The sequence below is a fragment of the Chiloscyllium plagiosum genome, chromosome 11 (genome assembly GCF_004010195.1).
Source record: "Chiloscyllium plagiosum isolate BGI_BamShark_2017 chromosome 11, ASM401019v2, whole genome shotgun sequence".
Classification (NCBI taxonomy): domain Eukaryota; kingdom Metazoa; phylum Chordata; class Chondrichthyes; order Orectolobiformes; family Hemiscylliidae; genus Chiloscyllium; species Chiloscyllium plagiosum.
Genome location: NC_057720.1, coordinates 80,761,863 through 80,777,848, shown reverse-complemented (window position 1 = coordinate 80,777,848; position 15,986 = coordinate 80,761,863).

Sequence of the window (15,986 nt, the reverse complement as noted above, 5' to 3'; positions counted from 1 at the left end):
TGGTAAGGTTCTAGGGAGTGTTGCTGAACAAAGAGACCTTGGAGTGCAGGTTCATAGCTCCTTAAAAGTAGAGTTGCAGGTAGATAGCCTAGTGACGAAGGCGTTTGGTATGCTTTCTTTTATTGGTCAGAGTATTGAGTATAGCAGTTGGGAGGTCATGTTGCGGCTGTACAGGACATTGGTTAGGCCACGGTTGGAATATTGCGTGCAATTCTGATCTCCTTCCTATCGGAAAAATGTTGTGAAACTTGAAAGGGTTCAGAAGAGATTTACAAGGATGTTGCCAGGGTTGGACGATCTGAGCTACAGGGAGAGGCTGAACAGTCTGGGGCTGTTTTCTCTGGAGCGTCAAAGGCTGAGGCGTGACCTTATAGAGGTTCACAAAATTATGAGGGGCATGGATAGGATACATCGGCAAAGTCTTTTCCCTGGGGTGGTGGAGTCCAGAATAGACGGCATAGGTTTAGGGTGAGAGGGGAAAGATATAAAAGAGACCTAAGGGGCAAAGTTTTCATGCAGAGGGTGGTATGGAATGAGCTGCCAGAGGACGTGGTGGAAGCTGGTACAATTGCAACATTTAAGAGGCATTTGGATGTGTATATGAATAGGAAGGGTTTGGAGGGATATGGGCTGGGTGCTGGCAGGTGGGACTAGATTGGGTTGGGATATCTGGTCAGCATGGACGGGTTGGACCGAAGGGTCTGTTTCCATGCTGTATATCTCTATGACTCTATGACGTGGATCTCTAAACCTGGGAATTTACTTGTATCTTCCTACATGATAAAAACACACAAAGGTCAGAATCGTAGAGGGATCTGAATGAAGTGGGCTATGGCAAGATTTGTGGTTGAATCGCAAGTCCACCCAGGCTCACCTCAATGTCGGGAGCAACGTTTTGCATCTTTTATGCTTTTGCCAAGTGGTGGGGTTTGTTTCTCAGTCGTTGGCAGTTAAGGGGATTATAGCTGTGAAATGCCTCATTCACTGTCTAACTCGTCTCATTAATGCTCTGCTTCCTGTCTCACCAAATTCATCAAACAAGCGGCACATTGAGAATTCTCGACATGGAAGCCAGTGCAGGTACCTGGCAACTTCAGTTCAGTACCTGCTCCACAGGATCACCAATGTTGGACACTGGGTGCCAACGTCTCAGGCCACAGTCCATGTGCACCCACCACACACACAGCCCACATCCTCAGGCACTGGCATTTGACATATGCCAGCCTCTAAGAAACCACATGGGACATCACCAATCCATATGCAGGAAAGGAGCTCCCCCAACCTCCATCCCCAAATTCAGCAGTCTTTCAATTGTGTTTGTCTCCAAGAGGGGATACCTGAAGGTAAACAAACACGGACTGCTTCAGGATTTGGGGAGTCATGAATGGTACTGAACATTATGGAATCATTGGCAAACATTTCCATTTCTGACCTTATGATGGAGAGCTGTCATTCATGAAACAGCTGAAGATGACTGGGCCAGAGGACCTCCTACCATGAAATATTGGGTCTGAGATCCATGGTAGGGGGATTAAGGGTTATGTGGGTCATGCAGGTAGGAAGAGCTGAGACTAAAGATAGATCCGCCATGATCTTAATGAATAGTGGAGCAGGTTCGATGGGCCAAATGGCCCACTCCTGCTTCTATTACAATGAATTTAAAAAACACTACGATTGACCTCTAACAACCTTTGTACTTGGTATGACTTCAACCACTACAGAGTTTTCCTTTCCATTCACATTAACTCTAATCTTGTTGGGCTCTTTCGTTGGTGAATACTGTGTACATTTCTGGTCGCCCTTCTATAGGACGGAATTTGTTAAACTCGAAAGGGTGTAGAAACGAATTACACTGATGTCACCGGGTCTGGAGAGTTTGAGTTTTAGGGAGAGGCTGATGGGCTAGGACTTTTGTCCCTGGAGACTGGAAGGCTGAAGGGTGACCTTATAGAGGTTTATAAAATATGAAGAGCATGAATCGGGTGAATAGCCTAGATCTTTTTCCTCAAGTGGGAGAGTCCAAAACTAGATGGCATAGGTTCAAGGTGAGAGAGGAAAGATTTAAAAAGGACCTGAGGGGTAACTTTTGTATGCAGAAGGCAGTACGTGGATGGAACAAGTTGCTTGAGGAGGTGGTGGAGCCTGGTATAATTACAACATTTAATAGGCATCTCAATGGATATATGAATAGGAAGGGATATGGGCCAAATGCTGGCAAATAGGACTAGTCCAGATTGGGATGTCCGGTCAAGTTGGGCTGACAGGTCTGTTTCTGTGCTGGTGACTCAATGAGAGACTTGGTTGAGTGTGAAAATAATTGCCACCTCACTTCTGGAATTCAGCAGACTTTTCCAACAAGTGACAATGATTGCATGGTCACCATTAATTAATAAGACAAGCTTTGATTCCAGCTTCACACCATAGCCTCCAGACCAGAGTTCTCATCCAGTGACATCAATGCGGTCACTACCTCCTCTCATAAATCCCTTTAGTTACCCATTTCTCCTTCTGAACCCAATGAAAATGAAGTTTTCCTTCTATTTTGATAGAAATAATAATTTTTGTGGTGTTTACCAAACGTTTGTTCACACAGCAATCACAATTCAGCGTGGACCACATCCTCAGCCCGAAGGACACTGATGTATGTTCTAGCTGTCATCTGTTCTTTGTCTATCTTTGTCCAAGAAATTGTTGAACCCTCTTTACAATTCATTCAGGAAGATGGAGTGTTGCTGCGATGTGTAAAGAAGTGATTAATCAAAGGAATTTCTAACTGTGATTACTGGGATCCCTATTGTACAGAGGCACAGAAAACCAAAGCACCTTCGATTTCCTCATTATATTCGGAAACTAAGACTGTGCAAATTGCTTCACTCGCCGCCAAACAGCAAATGAATTCATTAGCTTGTTTGACTCGCATTAGGCTATGCACAGACCTCAGTTGGTGCACCTGCTCTCTTTGAGAGATAATAAGGTATTTATAATGCCCTGGTGAGCCACCTGCTCACCTACTCTATTTATGAAACATCTCATCCTTGGATTGAAGAGGTTGTTAAGAAAATTACGACACAGATCAACAACAGGTAGATCACTTCAACAGTCCACTTGGTCACGATGGGCAAAATAAGTTATGTTGATAAATTTTCACAATAAGAAATAAGATTGATCTCAATAATTATTGAGTTCTTAACAAGATTGACATCATCAATGTAAACACGCGTTATATATTGACTCACTCCCCGTGCTGCTCCCTCAGCCTCCCTCACTCCTCGTTGCTCCCTCAATTTGTCATGTTGTATAAGGTAATACTTCTGATAGGGTTAAAATTGGAAACTGAACTTACTTCCACTCAAAGTGATGATATCAAATAGTTATGGATAGAGAATTTGGAAAAAGAAAACACAAGGTCTCAATGAGGATAAACGTGTCACCTTTGTCTCCTGACAAGCTTGATATTAATCTCCAAATAACGTGACTTATAGCTCATTGCTATCATAGTAAAAAAGCTACATCTCTTTAAAGCAAGCGGTTCTTCTTGTTAGGGATCCATAATACCACAAGAAATAGGAACAGGAGAAGGCCATTCAATAGGATCATGGCCGATCCAACATTCCTGCTGTTTCCCCGTAATCCTTCATTCTCTGACTGATCAAGAATCTATCTGTCTCAACCTTAATAATATTCTAGGACTCTCCCCCCACACCTCTCTGTAGCAAGGTGTTCCAAAGACTCACAACCCTCTAAGAGAATTTTTTTTTTCCTCATCTCAGCCTTCAATTGACCTATCTTGACTCTGAGACTATGCTCTCTGGTCCTAGACTCTCCCACAAGGGGAAACATTGAACCTTTAAGAATCCTACATGTTTCAATAAGATCACCTCTCATTCTTCTAAACTCCAGTGAATGGAGACCCAGACTATTTAGTCTTTGCTCATTAGACAATCCCTCTGTCATGGGGATTATACTAGTGAAACTGCTTTGAACTGCTTCCAATGAAATGATCTTCTTCCTTAAATAAGGGGACCAAATCTGCTCACAGTACTCCAAATGCAGAAGGGGTTAGAAACTGGCAGCCCCATATTAATAAGGGATCAAGCATAGAAGTGAAATCATTTTTCTACATATGTCACAAAAATCTTATTGGATAGAGCTCTTCTGAAATTGCTATTGTACATTCCACTGTGTTTAATGTGTGATATAAATACAAGTTGTTGGTGTGGGATGCAAGCTGGTTTCCATAGGAACACTTCATGTCTGATGGAACTAAGCAGTGTCAAAGGAAATGTCATTCATGATAAGAGCAATTAGGGAAGCTAGGGGTATGGGTGAGTGTTGGATAGAGGCTGTGTGGGAACTCTGAGAAAACAGAGACCCTGCTGGTTGCCCTTTGGGGATAACAGCACCGTGCATTAAAGTGGCAGGGGACAGAGTCGATGCCAGGAACTTCAAGTCTTCAAACTGAGCACCGGGAAGCTCACAAACATTGATGGGGAGATGTAGACAAAGAAAACAAATGAAAGGCTTACATCGATACAGCAACTTTCATGAATTTCAGGACATCCTGAAGTGCTTTACAGCAAATGAAACATATTTGGAAGTTGAGTCACCTTTGTAATGTAGGAACTGCAACAGCGATCTATGCACAAATTATAATGACTAGATAATCTGTACTTTTCACTAAGCCACTTGGGAGAACTCTCTTACCCTTCTTTGAAACCGTGTGAATATTTACATCTATCTGTTCCAAAATAAGGCACATACAACAGCTCCACACTAATTAAGCAGCAGTTAAGCCCACAACCTGCTGACTCAAGGCTTCTACAAGCTGGGCCACAATGGACATTATAAACTTAGGAAAGCAATGAAAGAGTTTTCTGGCTCTGAAACAGCTTGGGAATGCTCCATTTACTATCTGTTCGAGTTGAGCAGGGAATGGACTGTGAGGAACTGAGACCACAACAGCTTGTGGTCTTATTTGATCCTTCAAAAATCTAATTTTTTTTTCCTCAAAGCGTAGAAGGCATCCGCACATCTGTATTCGCACATTGGTACTGCAGGAGCTGTAATTCTGGGATCAATATTTCTCCCCCCACCCAGCTTGGGCAATCTGAGGCACTGTTAGCACAGTGTTGGCTCCAATTGGCTAACACAGCAGAGGTAGGTGTTTCCTGGTGTGTGCGATTGCCATACCACAAGGAGCATTTGACCACCGACCGAGTCCGATTGTGCTCAAATTGCTGTGAAGAATGTGCACTAATGGCAATGGCTTACATTGTAAGTGATGGTATTACCCCCTCACAATGGCTTGTATAATCCAAATCATGAGACAGACACAGTGATGCAGCAAAGCACAGACAGAGCTGACCGTCATATTTAACTTCCCTGCCTAAAAGCTCCTTTTTAAAAAAATTTTGCTTTTGAATCAAAGTCTCCTGGGCTGCACTTTCTGTGGTGAGTCAGCTGTCAGCACTTTGCCTTGAAAGGCAATTTCACAATGAAGAGAAGCTGTTTCTTAAACAGCAATGAATCCTCAGTCTAAAATTAGCTCCCCATCTGTCTCTTCCACACCGATGACACAAAGTGAAGCATCATAAACCAACAATGACAATAATTGGTGAATGATGATGTTGTGCCACTGCTGCAGTTTCTTGCTTTCGGGCCCCTTAGGTGATTGATTCACATGGCAAAATAAAACCACAGACGGTACACCCAGTAAATCTTGTCACAAAAACACAAGGGCAAAGGTAATTGCTCGCTTTACAATAGCCAGCAGCTTCAACAGGTCAGGTCCTCAAATCTTCTAGCCATCAGGAGGCCATTCAGCTCTCTGCTAACTCTTTGCAAGCGTCCTCATAATTCCCCGTCCCTCTCAGCTCTTACTCTCTTGGTCTCACCCGCCTCTCATGATGCATTGCGCTGTGGTAAAGCGCCAAACAGATTCATCATCTTAAGATGCAGAACGTACTGACAGAGAGAGAGCTGGCAATTTTGGACACCAGTGCCTCTTTATACAAAATATGAGCGCTTCCTATTTAGTGAGTTGATGAATTGCCCAAACCATTGCCTCTGCACCTGGAAAACAATAAGTACTGATCTGATGTGCAAAGAGGAAGCAATTACCACTCAGATGAATGGAAAAACAGGAGGGTTTTGTCAAAATGATTAGTGCTGCACAAAACTGGTCAGATGGAAGACCTCTCTCCCCTCCCATTCAACACACTCTAATTTCACTGTGCAAGGAATATACAGAGAGTAGAAATGAAAATGCATCATTTACAATTCTGTCATTATGATTAATGCCACAGTGCGTTCCTTGTTGCAGGTTTCTTCAGACTTGATTCCCCCTCCTTCAGCCTGCAAAACAACATGACCACTGGAAATTGAAAGTGCACACTGCCAATGGTGGAGCAGTTGAAACCTCACAACCTGACATTGATGCCTGGCTGCATGGAAATGGGAGATTAGTCACAAGAACTGTGTGACCTTCCTGCAGATTCAGTCAGAAGGAACAGCCAGTTGAGGACAGTCAGTGTATCAATGGCCTGCTCCTCACCTCTTGGACAAGCTTGGAACCTGTTACTAGGCCATCCATTCATACCCAAAGGATGCCTAGTTATTGAGCTGTGAGGGACATCACAACCAGGCTCGCAATAATCAGCTCGATGCTTGATAAGTTAAGGAGTCATAATCAGAAGCAGCACATTTTATGCATTCCTCCCTCTGTAACTCAGGGTTGCTGAGACTAATCATCAGGTATGAAAACCGAGCTGACAGCAACAAATCCATTCTTAGAGCACCTTGAGCAGCAGAAAAATATTCCAAAGTCTTTCCAAATGAACCAATGATTGAGACACCGGGAGGGGTGTGGAAAGCTTGGCCAGGGAACTGGATATACAGGAAGGCTTTAGAGGAGAAGAGGGTGGAAAGGCAATGTGTTGAAACGGGGAATAGCAGACTGTGGTGTGGAAATACTAGAGGCATGGTCATCAATGGAAGTCTGAAGAGTAAGTGTGGAAAGGCAATTTATGGCAGGTAAGATTCTGATGATAGCTATTTGAAATGTTTGCCCATAATGGCAATGCTCATCTTGTATTCCCATTTTCATCCAGCTTCCATTATGGTTTTGCCGCGTGTAGAGATGAGGAATGTTAGTGTGGTGAAGAAAACACAGCTTTCCAGACAGCATCAAAGACTCCCAAGTTTAAAGGAGATTTGAAGCCATTAGCCTAAGCTGGATGTGAAAACAAGTCCCGGGTTGAAAGATGTTAGCCCCATGTCCCAAATTGTGCCGTCCACTATCCCAATGCCTTCCACACTAAACCTACATCAGACTTGAAGACAAGTAGCTGCACCTCATTAAGCAACCAGCTTACAATTGAACCACAATTCCCAAATGTCTATAAGAGCCTAGCTGTCTGCCGCTGATGCTTTTACCCAAAACTGTCCCCAGAGACATGCTGATCAGTGGAACACTCTCCCAGAGACTGTAACAGGAAATTTTAATGCATTAAAAGCCATTACTCAGATGACAGATCTTTCTGCCTAAATGTTGTTTTAATATCCTATCTAGTAACGAGCTGGCATCCTACCAGAACTCCAGCGCATTCAGATTACATTTGACAGTGAGAACTGTAATACAATGAAGCACTGTACAAATCTACAAAAAGGCGGCAGTAATATGTTCTGGTCTATTGGTGTTCAATAGCGAAATTATAAAATGTATATACAGTCTGTCATATAAAGCATATTACTGACTCCCATTTGCATTTTCCTATTTACATAACCTATGAGAAAGTGTTGTTTTTTATCACCACTGGCAAATGTGAAACACTTTGTTGTGTGCAACAGAGCCCTAGGAGTACAAAGGAGTATTTTTGAAATATGCACCATTAATCTACAGATATGCTATTGATAGCAATGGACCTTGGTAGTCTTACTTTGGATGCACTCACTGAAGGCCCACAGGCTGAGACACTTTACGGAGGATGTGTCAGTGAATGAGAAGAGACCAAAGAGAGAGCTGAGGTGCACCAGGCTGTTTAGGGCTGCTGGGTGACTTGTGGACCTACTCATCATGGATTTTGGACAGACCTGAGAGAGAAAAAGAGTGGGTGTGTGTTGATACATTTCTTCCGAATTAATCATACACATTTGAAAAGATTGGTGCTGAAAGTAAGGAGAGAAAATCCTAGCAAAATTTGGGCACTGCTTTGAATAAGAGCTGTTACTGTGGCAAATGGCTTCATGCTCACTGCGTTGATTACTGAGCGGATGCATTAAGAAGTTGATACGCCCAATATTTGCAAATGCCATTGGTTAACAGGAATCCACACCACACTACATACACACTTTGAGATACTTGATCAGACAGTGTGAAATATCAGTTAGCATGCCATCATTTAAAGCAGAATTCAAGTTATACAGCGAGTTGTACATTACCTCCTAGCCAAGGGCACTTTGTCATGGTCGAGTATGTAACAGAGATGTGGAGGGGCAATGGATACATTTGGAAACAAGGATTCAAATGTCAGAGACAAGACAATGCTGGACAAAGATGTAACATCAGTCGGTGTGGGACATGGATGAATAGATAGGGCAAATTCAGATCTGGGAGGCAAAATGGTGCTTGAGTTCCAAGTTTGGGGGCAAACATGGATGATGGCTCAGCAGCCAAGAGAGGATTGGAATAGTCAAGCCTACAGGCAATAAGGGTATGGATGATTCAAATCGCGGTTAGCTTACATTTCAAACACTGAGCCATGCAGTTTCTGCTACCAATGAGCTGCTTCACTTAACTGCATCACTGATGTACAGCAACACTATAATTAGCTTCCCTGTCATAACCAACATAATAAACCACAATTTCCAAGATTAAGGTGGTACAGCTCCTATCTGTGAACAGCTTAACACAGCATGACAAAATCAGACTCCTGCTGTTTAAAGTATTAAATTACAAGCATGCAACTAGCAATATAAATTTTGCAAATTTAAAAGTATAACAGCAAAATGTACCACCTGTAATCCTACATATGTTGGCGATCTGTTCGGTCGGAGCAGTGATGGCCAATTGTTCTCTCCCTAAGTTTAGCATTGACTCTAAAGCTTTTTCTTTCTCTCCCTTAATACATTAATTGCATGAGGAACATTTTTAAGCCAATATTAAACTCAAGGGCTGAATGACCGCCTGTCATTACTTGAATGGAGCAAAGCACCAAAACATATCAGATTTCAATGATTTTCCCTCTGTAAACCTGAGCTCGTCCAGCTGCCTATATCCCAACTTGCATCAAGTTCCATTCCTCTATCATCTCCATGCTCATTGACTTGAGTTGACTCCATCTTAAAGAATCCACAAGTTCTCATTCTTGTTTTCAAATCCTCCCTGGTCCTTCCTTTTCTTACCTCTGATATCTCCTCCAGCTGCACAGCCCTCAGAAATGCCTGGTCTTCTCTGATTCTGACCTCCCGATTTTAAGCTTTCTACCATTGGTGGCTGTATTCTCAGCAGCCTCAGGCTGAAACCATGAAACCCCCTTCTTAATTCTCACAAAATCTCTATCACTTTCTCTTTTCTTTTTGAGATGCTCCTTAAGACCCAACACTGCGACCAAGCATTTGGTCAGGTGACCTAACATCCATCTTCTGTCTCAGAGATGGCTTCATATAATGTTCCTGTGAATCATTGGGGGATTTTATTATGTTAAAGATATCATATAAATTCAAGGTGTGGTTGCTGATCATTCGAATCCAGATTTAATCCCAAAGACCACTCCTCTTGGCTAGGCCCAGATCAAATGTCATCTGCTTCTGCTAATTTTTTTATTAAATGGGTTGGTCCTCTACATTGCACTTCAAAGGTTACCTTGGTGTGTTATCCTTCAGGAAGTGACTGCAGAGCGTGTCATTTCTTTTCCATGGTAACAGAACTGCCAAACATACTCATTTGAATGAACATTTTCTATTGGTGTGCAGTGAAATACATTTTCATTTGTTTGCATTGACAGCCAATGACACCAGTTATGACAAAAAGCATCATGAGCAAAGACAGGCCAGTTGCTCTGTCAAATCCTCCAAGCACTCACAATGGCCAAAGCATCATGGCAGAACATGTTCTCCCACCCGATTTCTCCAGCAGCTTCCACATGTAACCAGGGGACCGTAAAGTACAATCGTGCAATACAAGCAAAGTAAATCAGACTCTTTGTTTCACAGTCTACTTGCGGTAATTTCACATTCTCAATTTCACTATGCAAGTCTCTTAACCATTAGTTTACTAGATATGTACAGTTGAGGACATCCATTAGATTAGTGAACCTATCTAAAAGATATGAGTCTCCTCCACCTTCTTTCTTATCATGTGGGCGGCACGGTGGCACAGTGGTTAGCACTGCTGCCTCACAGCGCCGGAGACCCGGGTTCAATTCCCGCCTCAGGCGACTGACTGTGTGGAGTCTGCGTGGGTTTCCTCCGGGTGCTCCGGTTTCCTCCCACAATCCAAAGATGTGCAGGTCAGGTGAATTGGTCATGCTAAATTGCCCGTAGTGTTAGGTAAGGGGTAAATGTAGGGGTATGGGTGGGTTGCGCTTCGGCGGGTCGGTGTGGACTTGTTGGGCCGAAGGGCCTGTTTCCACACTGTAATCTAATCTAATCTAAAACCACAACATCTAAGCAGTTAAATGTTACCAGTGTTTTGCCACTACCAAGAATTCCATTCCATCGGGCAGTTGTTATGCACCTAATAACGACGTGTGAAAATCAATAGAGGACAGTCCGTACTAGAGTGAAATGAAATGACGATCAGTTGGTGCTTCTTCGACTCTAATCCAAAGTGTCACCACGGGTTGCCCCATCAGTCCAGGGAGCAAGGTCCTCACAGTCTGGGGATTGGATCATAGTCAGTCCTTGAGTCCTATGCAATAAGTCCAGAGTTTTCAGGTAACGCATTCGCGGTGCTGTGGAGACATCAGTCTGGGGGTGTTAGGCCATGCTTAGTCAGGGTTTCCTGCCAAATCAGTCTGGGGATAGAGTTCACAGTCAGTACGGGGCAGGGTTGGTAAGGGAACTAATCAGAGGGCTGTCTGTGGAATTCTGGAGAAAACAGGAAGCTCACGTCTGGCCATGGAATTCATTGGACTAGGTCACTGAGGGAATGATTACAGCTAAAGGGGTCAATACAAGATAGAAGGGTAGGATTTCATAGACCATAGGAGGGGAAGGGGAACTGAGGGAGGGGGAAAGGAGTTTAACAAGTCACAATCACTATGGCGTCTATAGAAAAGAGAGGTGACCAATAAGGGTTAAGAATTCACAAATAATAGAAAAGATGAACAAAAATGAAGAAAGACTGAAAGATCGTTGGGGACACATGGATAGCAACACAAAAGAGAACATGAGGACAGAGGATGATCAATGTTAACCTCAGGAGGGGACCTGCTTCACTATCAAAAAAAAAACGCAGTGTAGACGGAGAGTAAGGATGTCCCAGAGCATCAGCACTGAATTGTGTTGTCTGGTGTAATAGGACACACACTCAAGACTAAGTGGTCATCCCATTCTTGTGTTCATCGAGAATACAGTAGCCTGAAAGTTTATGCAGCACCTCACTTCAAGAAGCAAGTTGTGCAGCATCTTCCCCAAAACAGAGTGATATCGGAAGGAAATACAACATAGGCACATAGTATCAGGAATAGTTCATTCAGCCCCTCAAGCCTGTTCCACCATTCAATGAGATCATGGCTGATCTGTGGGGTAACTCTATATATCTGCCTTTTGCCCATATCCCTTAATACCTTCGCTTAACAAAAGTTTATTTATTTCAGATCTAAAATTAACAACTGATCCAACATCCACTGCCACTTGTGGAAGAGAGATCCAAACATCTATCCCTTATTGAATGTAGAAATGTTTCCTAACATCTTCCCTCAGCGGTCAGGCCCTCATCCTCAGACTATCCCCCCTCAGTCTAGAATTCCCAAACAATGGAAATAGCTTATCCTTATCTGCCTTGTCTTTTCCTGATAATATTTTGAAGATTTTGATCAGATCACCCTTTAACTTTCTAAATGCTAGAGAAATAAAACATAATTTGTGCAGTCTTTCCTTCCAACCAAATCCCTGAAGTCCAGGTGGGTCACTCTTGTAAAATCACGTTATACTCCCTCCAAGGCCAACACATCCTTTTGTAAGGTGTGGTGCCCAGATCGGCTGCCCATGTTTCCAGCAGCGCTTTATAGCATGGTAGAGCAATGCTTCATCAAGTATAAGAAGGATAGAGAGAACCTAATTGAAGCCCATTTCCAGGAAGAATGAGTTCGGGTTGGACATCCTTTGATTGGGTGATGTTCTATTGGTTATATGGCACACAGCTCCTGATGAATACAAATGAGTACAAATAGAATGGATCATTTTTGCACTCCTTGATAGACGAATATTTCCTTACTCATATGATTGTATGCCTGGCAACTCTGAGCAATCCCATTTTCAAGCATTTATATCTGACAGGTCTTACACACCACTCGGGAATAGGCAGCAGTCAGCAAGACAGGATGCAAATATCATATGGTTCTAAAGTTAGGTGGTGTTAGAACTACAGACAGCTGCATGATACCCGGGTATTGTGCAGCAAAGTCTTTCATGATAGACAACAGTTGACAGCAAGCCTGAGGCCCTTACCTTTGAACTTTCCATCATTGGTTTTGTTCAATGTTTCAGTGTTTACTGAATTGCCCTGAGATATTTTAGTATCCTGTAGATTAGTATTTAACCTGACGTTGTGCTGTTTCTATCAGCAGGTCAATGTGCTATGAAGGAGTGGACATGAATACACTTCCCAGTATTGAACGGCAGTGCACACCTAATACTGACTGATAGATAGAATGAAGCTTTACCTGCAAAGATGTGTGGAATCATCATCGATCTTCACACTTACAGTGTGGGCAGGTGAGGTCCTAGCACAAGCCTTGCATGTTGCTTTTAGCCCGTGTTATCAACATTGAAATGCAACATTGCCACTGTAATCATCAAGCTCACAGTTCAAGGATCCGTAACACCTAAAGTTTTCTGTTGTCAAGGAGTCAGTCACCTGAGAGAGATTAATGATGTTGGGCATTTATAACTTCTTTCATCCTTGGGATGTCGGGAGAGGCTGCTTGTCTCTCACATAGGTTGTGACTTCACCAGGGGTCTGACAGCGACAAAGACATCGGAGCAGACACTTTCAGACTATAAGTAAAGATACGCTGACAAAAGTACCAGGTTTCTTACAATGATGTTTCTGTAACCTGTGGCACTTTTGTGCCATTAATAAGCTGTTTCTTTCAGCCCCACTGCATCTAAGTACAGTTATTTAGTGTGCTCATGGTGGTGAATAGCCTGCCCATGGAAGCAGCCAGACATATGCATGCCAAAGCCAGCATGGTACTGACAGGAGTTGGTGGACTCCTCCATTCTTCAACACAGTTTACTAGTTGTCTCGAGTGAACCTGTCTGCATTGCTCTGCCTGTCTGTGCCTTTCTCCCAAAGTCATTAATGGCTGAAAACATGGAGTCATCTCTCCCTTGGGGCTGACCAGGCACCCGGTTGATGACAGCCCTCTGATTGGCTATTATTTCCATGACCGGCTGTGGAGACATCTCGGTGATATGGTCATCGGGCTGTGCTCCTGAGGATAATCAAATTCCGAACCGAGTGTGGTGAGAGTCTCTGACCAGTTGGGAGGGAGCAGGTGAGAGCCTTGCTAGTGAGGGTTCAGTGATTGCTTCCTCAAAGCTGGAGGTGGAGTTGAGGACTCTGGGGATGACCTCCTTCCTGCACCCGAGATCCCATGAGTGTCAGCAAAACAGAAAAGAGAGAATTGGCTTTTTAAGAGGATCAAGGCAGGCTCAGAATGGGTTAGTGCTTATGGGAATGGGAGAGCAGAACAGCACAATGGCACTCATTGGGTTTGTTGTCCATGGAGGTGTCTGCATCCCCACATGAGCAGTCACAGTCTTCTCCAGCCAAACCCAACATCTATTCCTCACATGCCATGACAGGTCTTATGTTTGGTACCCTACCACTGGTCTTCACAATTTCAGACAATATTTTCCTGAAATGTGACGAAAGGATGGATTAAAAATGTTGGAACTGGAGAGGGGATGCATTAGTGGTGATGCAGAGGAGGTGCCCCCAGTGAGTGAGTAAAATATCCAGAGGGCAGGTTGTGTTAGTAGTTTGTGAGGATGAGGCCAGCGACAGCCATTGATTCAGGGATTCATGAAGTTGTTACCCATAAGTCTGTATAAGTGGCATGCGCCATGACACCTGTGGGTGTGATGAAGCAGAAAGGAAGATGGTGGCCCTTGTCCTTGAGGAGTACAGAGCATCGCTAAGCTCCTTCCTGCAGCGTGTTGGGCATATATCTTGCTCCAGGACAGCTAAGTCTGGTGATGTGACAGACCCTCTTCCCTATCACCTATCCACCAGCACCTGCAGCTGGTTGCCGGTGACACCGATGTGTTAATTTGTCTTTCTGGCCTAGTTCCTTGGCGATAACGGTGCAGGGCCACGGTGTGAAGGCCGGTGCCTGGCTTACAGCATCTGAAGTAGAACAGTAGGATTTTATAAATGGCGCATTGTCGTGAATGGTACACATTCTTGGCAGTGGCTAGCACCTCCACCTCCGCGTGTGGCAGGATTTCATGAGGCAGGTGCCAAAGAGTCCAAGTGCGTGATGAAGGAGGTGAAGACTGTGGGAGAAAAATTGACATGCGCCAGTGTGGATCGGACAAAACACTTGCCAAGAGGTGGCAAAGCTCAGCCGTTGTCTGTATACCTGCGTGTTGTGTCAGGGCGAGACAGAAGTTTCCTGTATAACAAATATCCCCCCCTTTTTGGGACGAACATATATTCACACCTCAATTGGAACTGCCATCAACAGGAATGTCCTTCAGTTTGAATCACAGCAATCAAAGACAAACATTAAAGACTGCAAGTATAGCATCTGTTTAAGAAGACAAACAGCCTTCATATATTCACCCTGAGGCTGCCTATGAGCCAACAATCTGATTGAAATGCAAAGAACATAGATACTTTGGAACAAAGCCATTTTAAAGTCTTGGAAAGAAAGCAGCAACCTGAAGGTAAGAAATTCTACTGCAGGTAAGCCCATCATTTACTAAAAAATCCCTTTCAACGCAGAAAGTGATAGGACTGACTAATGTCCAATTGGGCGGGAAACACACAGTTTGGTGATCCAGTGCCTCTTATTAGGCTGATGTTTGCAGCTAATGATGTGGAGGTTTTCTGAGAGGTGTGAGATTACCTTTTTTACGTGCAATTAGGTCTGTGAAGCCTCCCGTGTGATGTTAAAGCCTTGGAAACTCTGATTAAGGAGCTGAAGCAATGGTTGGTGCCCTTTCTATAACAAAATTAAAAATCACACAACAACAGGTTACAGTCCAACAGGTTGGTTTGGAAGCACTAGCTTTTGGAGCACTGCTCCTTCATCAGGTGGTTGTGGAGCAGAGTTATAAGATACCTGCTGCACAATCACCTGATGAAGGACCAGCGCTCTGAAAGCTAGTGCTTCCAAATAAACCTGTTGGACTATAACCTGGTGTTATGTGATTTTTAACTTTGTCCACCCCAGTCACCTTTCTACAACAAGACAGGGTAGAGACAAAGATAAAATCAAAATACCGCAGGTGCTAGAAATCAAAATGAAATCAAAAAGCGCTGGAGAAACTCAGCAGGTTTGCTTGGAAAGAAAAGCAGAGCGATAATTTCAAATCCGGTACGAATCTTCCTGGGAATGTTGGAATGGATAGAGACATGACTTCTCGTGAGGCACCAGTCTGGAATAACTGGGTACAATCTTAAAAATTATCACAACGCAGGAGAGAAATGGGAAATTGCATTTTCACATCATCACATTTTGAGGATCTAACTCTGAAAACGGACAAGGGAGATCCAGTGGATGTAGTGTACCTGGACTTTCAGAAAGCCT